This window comes from Leptidea sinapis, chromosome 2 (assembly GCF_905404315.1).
Source record: "Leptidea sinapis chromosome 2, ilLepSina1.1, whole genome shotgun sequence".
NCBI classification, from domain to species: Eukaryota; Metazoa; Arthropoda; class Insecta; order Lepidoptera; family Pieridae; genus Leptidea; species Leptidea sinapis.
Genome location: NC_066266.1, coordinates 6,450,014 through 6,456,030, shown reverse-complemented (window position 1 = coordinate 6,456,030; position 6,017 = coordinate 6,450,014).

Genomic DNA, 6,017 nt, shown 5'->3' with positions numbered 1-6,017 from the left:
TGCAGATTGGCGAGACTTATAAAAGGCTTATTGGCTTCAAAGAAGTTGGGCATTGATTGAAATACTTTAAGCCGGCACACATTCTAGCGCTCTACAAAGCGCAGGTCCGGCCACACATGGAGCATTGCTGTCATCTCTGGTCTGGCTCACCCCAGCATCAGCTCGATTAATTTGACCGCGTACAACGCAGATCTGCTCGAATTTTCGGGCACGCAGTGCTCTGTGAACGGCTGGATCTCTTTGCGTTGCGTAGACGTCGCTTCATTGTGTGTCTTCTACCGCATTTATCACGAGAAGTGTTCCGAAGAGCTGTTTAACCTGATTCCTGTCGCCGAATTCCACCTTCGCACGACACGTCACAAGTTAGGATATCATCCCCATCATCTGAATGTGTGGCGGTCCTTCACAGTGCGGTTTTCAAGTTTAGTTCGACGTACTACAAAGCTGTGGAATGAGCTTCCATGTGCGGCGTTGCCGGGACGATACGACATGGGTACCTTCCAAAAAGCGCGTACACCTTCCTTAAAGGCCGGCACCGCTCCTGTGTTTCCTCTGGCGTTGCAAGATAATGTGGGCGGCCGTGATCACTTAACTCCAGGTGACCCGTACGCTCGTTTGTCCTCCTTTTCCATAAAAAAAATGATGGCAACTATAAGATTCGTTTGTGAGGCTCGGTAAGATCTTCCCGTCACAAATACCACAGTGTCTGAACCCAAATACAGATACGGAACACCTAATCGCTTACTATCGGTCGCTCAGAAGTGCAATGGAGAGGGATATGCTTGCAGTTTCCCTGCGAGTCCGAATCAGAAATGAGGAGATCCGTAGGAGAACCAAAGTCACCTACATAGCCTAGTTGCGAAACTGGAGTGACAGTGGGCAGGGCACATAGGTCGTCCGACAGATGGCCGTTGGGGCAGTAAAGTCCTCGAATGGCGACCACGTACTGGAAGACGTGGTGTTGGTAGGCCCCCCACAAGACTGACGATCTGGGAATAGGTTGGATGAGGGCAGCGCAGAACCGATTGTCCAGGAGATCTTAGGGGGGGCCTTTGTCCGGCAGTGGACGTCTTCCAGGGGAAATGATGATGATGATAAATTAAAAGATTCTCCTGTATGTTCTCAATGCTGATGATGATTTTTATCATGCCTTAGTTGGGTCGCACACCAGAGATGCAGCTAGCGGCGAGCTGACAATTATTGTAAGACGCGTGTACAAGATCGAATAAGAGACTTTGGTACATACGCCATATCACAAAAATTGAGTTAAAAAAAGATAAAAAACGCCCATATATAGCCTTTCGCTAAAATTTAATCGATTAAATATTATTTTGTGAATTTTATTTTAAGAAAAAAAAAATTTTCTTTTTTGTAAGAAATCATAAGATCATATTACTTATAACTTGTCCACTAGTAAAAATAATACAAATAAGTTGCAATATTTTTATTTTGACGCGTTTAGCAAAATAGTCACAATTTCTCGCACAACTTTGAAACAGCGGCGTCATTCACAGCACGAATCTATCATAAATCACGTTTTTTGTTTACAATAATCAAGCTTGTTTATCTAGCAAGCCGTAACATAAGCCGCATAATGATACCTCGGGTATTATTATGCGGATGTTTATATTTATTTATGTATGTTAATATGTATGTTTATATGAATTTATGTATGTTTAAGTAAGTATATTGTATTAAATATATCGTTGTCTTGTAACCCATAACACAGGCTATATATGCTTAACTTGGGGCAAGATAATTTGTGTAAAAAGTGTGTCATTATTATTATTATTATTATTATAAACACAAGTGGGTATACTACGTTTCAAGTAGCCGGCGCCGGGTTTGGCGCCAAAACAAGTCAGCAAATGGCTTCTGTGGGCGCGTGGGGTCATATTATCATATCAGAGGTTAAAATTTATTGTTGATTGAAAAATCGATAAATTTGAACTTATCCACGTCCGTTTCCAATCTAACCAAACATCGGACAACGTGAACCGTACGAATAGAACCACATAACAGGCGCGATAATAATCCCATTTCGTCTCAGCTTTACTGAAGTTTCCCGCATTAAGGATTTTTTTTGCTTTGTTTACATTTTAGACATAAATGTTAACATTTAAAAAACTGTTTTACAATAATTTTTGACATTGTGAGTCTATTGTCACAGACAATGTCTTCATAAATATATTACATTTTATTCTCCGAAATAGTTAAATTGAATACGATAGAGGTATAATAGTTACTGGAGGCCGAACAAAAAATTATTAGTAATAGAAATTAAATTAAACTTTCCAAAGGCTCAAAGCACTTTTCAACTAATATATCTTGTTCCTCCGATGACGGCTTTATTATTAATTAGACGACAAGATAACAGCAAAAATAATAGTGTTACGGAAGTGATCTAGGCGTAAAACAGTGAATCCGATGACGGAGGTAAGTAAATATATATATAAATATACATTTACGGCCTAGATTTTAACCTTTAACAAAAAGGCTTCGGTGAGGCACAAGGGCTAAGTACGCAAAACTTACTACGACCCGAACGGGGCACTACATATTGAACAAACACCCCTCAATCCTAGGCCTCAGAGATTGCAGAAGAAAACCCGTTACACCTCTCGGAATGCGGTCCTTGAATGCGTAAACGTAGCATCTCTTTGGAAAGACCTCTTCTTCAACCACTTGGGAGTCAGCTGACTGTAAAAGACATAATAAGATTTATGAAATGTATCAATCTTAGTCGTGAGTTATAAGTAACAGAACACATTGGTTGTAGTGAAACACGCCCGGTGCCCTGAACTGTACTAAAGCAGCATTACCAACCACACCTGGTCGATATTGAAACAAGAAGGTTGTGCAGTTGGCTCGAATTTAAAAGGAGGTATTTCATTTATTTATTTCCAATTCTCGTTAAGACTCATCCTACTACTAGTAAGTAGATACTGTCAAGGTCAAAGTGAACGGTCTCTTTATTTACAAGAAACATTTATAGTAAAGAAACAAATGAGATTGCCCAAAAATGTATGGACCGCCGCCTAGACTTGCATCAAATTCAAAGTTCTTTTAGATTATACGGAAACATCTACTAATTACTCCCCAGTTATCATGATCTGAAATTTGAAATCTGGTTTTGATGTAATTTGATAAAATGTAACATAACCTCAAAATCAAAGCAATTCGTATGACATCCAGATAATTACTAGTGTATGTACAATGATATGGTTTTTTTTTAGATAATAAGGACGAGACGAGCAGGATGTTCAGCTGATGGTTATTGATACGCTATGCCCATTACAATGCAGTGCCGCTCAGGATTCTCAAAAAACCCAAAAATTCTGAGCGGCACTACAATTGCGCTCGTCACCTTGAGACATAAGATGTTAAGCCTCATTTGCCCAGGAATTTCACTAGCTACGGCGCCCTTCAGACCGAAACACAGTAATGCTTACACATTACTGCTTCACGGCAGAAATAGGCGCCGTTGTGGTACCCATAATCTAGCCGGCTTCCTGTGCAAAGGAGCCTCCCACTGGTGAAATGTTTTGTCTTGACATACATGCAGATACTGGTCCATTCAAGTTGGTCACCGTAAAGTTATACTTGATCTTACAACCACTATGTAATTTTATTTCATAAATAAAATGTTAAAACAGGATTTAACATAGTAAAAATAATCACAAAAAAATATAATAATAAGAATTGCATTGGTCCCAGTGACCACCTGGTTTGATAATAATAATAATTTTAATTTGTCTACTCTCTTATTTCTTTTGCCAATTTATTAACTTACTAGATGCCAAAATTTTAGTTGAGGCAAAACCAAATTGACTTTCAACATACCAGTAGAGCGAGCGATACTTCAGACGGTCCATAGACTTTGGACGGTCGAAAAGACGCAGACGCGGCCAGTCGTCTTCAGTTAATTTCGCTTATAAAATGCTCGCATAATACCTTTATTTATTTACGGTATGTGTGGAGTACTGAGCTACTGTACTCAATAACTTAAGTTTTGTATTAGTTTACATTTACTTTTTTGACTTACTCGTATAAGGCATTGACTATTTGACGTTTGAGTATGTTTGTTGCATTACTATACCTATATCGTAATTGAAATGATTTGTAAAACGATGAAAATGTAAATCTTGATTTAAAAGAGTGGCAATTAGTTTCTTGCTATTTCTTCTCATTAACTCAACTGTTTACGAAGTAGCGGTAAATTCAATAAGTAAAAAAAATTTTTACATTCATGTGTCATTTCCGTGTTCTACATGAATAAAGTGATTTTGATTTGATTTATACTCAGCACCTGTATAGTGGGTGTGGAACTATCTCCCGCGTACACAGTTCACATGGAATAATCTCCTTGCTATGTTTTCTGATCCATAGGAATGGGTCCTTCCAATAAATAATATTCTTTATCCTTATCTTATTTCAATCTCATCCTCAAAAGTTATTTATTCATGTAAGTAGGCCAAAAAAGTAAATTTACGAATGTCAGTTATACACTTTGTTACTTTCCGCTACTACGGAAAAGTAGATCTTTATTGAGAAGAACAAAAATATACTTAATAATTTTATAAATTATTTTAAAAACAATAAAGTGATGTAACAAAAACACTCAAAAGTTTCAACATCCTTAACCCTAGATAGCTAACGTTACTAGATGTGACTGAGAAGCTAACTATTCGACTTTTTGACGAACACTTTTAAAATACATATTTAAATATTAGCAACTATTTCATTGTACGCGTTAATTAATTATTAAATATTTGTAGGATGTAAATTAAGGATATATAAATCAAAATTAATGCTTGTCAAAGTTTGAAAGACAAAATAACAAATCTTAATAGCATATAGTTTCAAGAGATCAAAAAAATGCACTTAACGTTATATGAACAAATATAGAAACTTTTACTCATAAAAACTAAACTTTAAATTTTAAAATTCAAGTTTAGTGAAGAGATCATACGAAAGTAGTAGTAATCATACTTCAAATTAAGTATTTTTGCGCAATTTGCACAGAATTCCACTTTATGTTCACCACAAATAGGAACTTTGCAGCTATTACAATAATTTTTAGACATGGGCCTTGTTTTGTTTGAATATAAGCTGCAGGTCTTTCTTTTTGATATTGTGGCTCGTTCTGAAACTACTTGAGTTTCTGAACCTGGTGGAATTTGGTCTTGACTTCGGAGTTTAACAGTTTCCTCAAAACTCGTACCGAACACTTCTCTTATAATTTCTTTCAGTCTTAGCGGCATCGTTGATATATCCAGCCGACGTTTGAGCCACGGTTCGTTTAGCTTTTCATGCAACAGCTTCATAAACTTTCTGAGGAGTAGTGGTTTACCTCCAGACACTATAGTGTTGTGGCAATAAATAATGTATGAATTGATAGCCGATATATCCAAAATGTTGTAAAATCATATACACATCGGCCATCGATTGGTTTTGCGGTTACACGACATGTTCGAACACATTTGGTCAAAAGTATCCAAGCCTCCTTTTGTAGCATTGTAGAAATCTATCATGTTAGGCTTTTTGGACGATAAATTGATAGTTCCTTCTACATCACAAGAGGAGAGCGGGTAACCATTTTGCTTGGCTTTGGTTTGTATGATAGCAGAGTCATCCATCAATACTCCATCTTGACATATGCTGTCAGATTCCTCAGTTGTTGGCATATAATCTTCGTAATTCAACGCTTGAGCTATTTCCTCGTCGGTAATGAACGATCTCTTAGGCATTATTCACTGTAAACGCAATAACTAAAACACAATTAGGAAAAGTCAACACAAATAATAATCACTAAAAGTAACACAAAACCTAACCATTCGTCAAAATGACGACTAAGTGCTAGGTATTTCAAAAACTATACAACTTACCATCAAATCACGACCACCGTTCGACGCAGCTTGGCTCGGATTGAGTTGGTTCGACACCGCATGTAGGTGCGTGTAACGTTTAAAAAGATATGGCGATTCACTGTTCGTCGTTTTGACGAACGTTAGCTA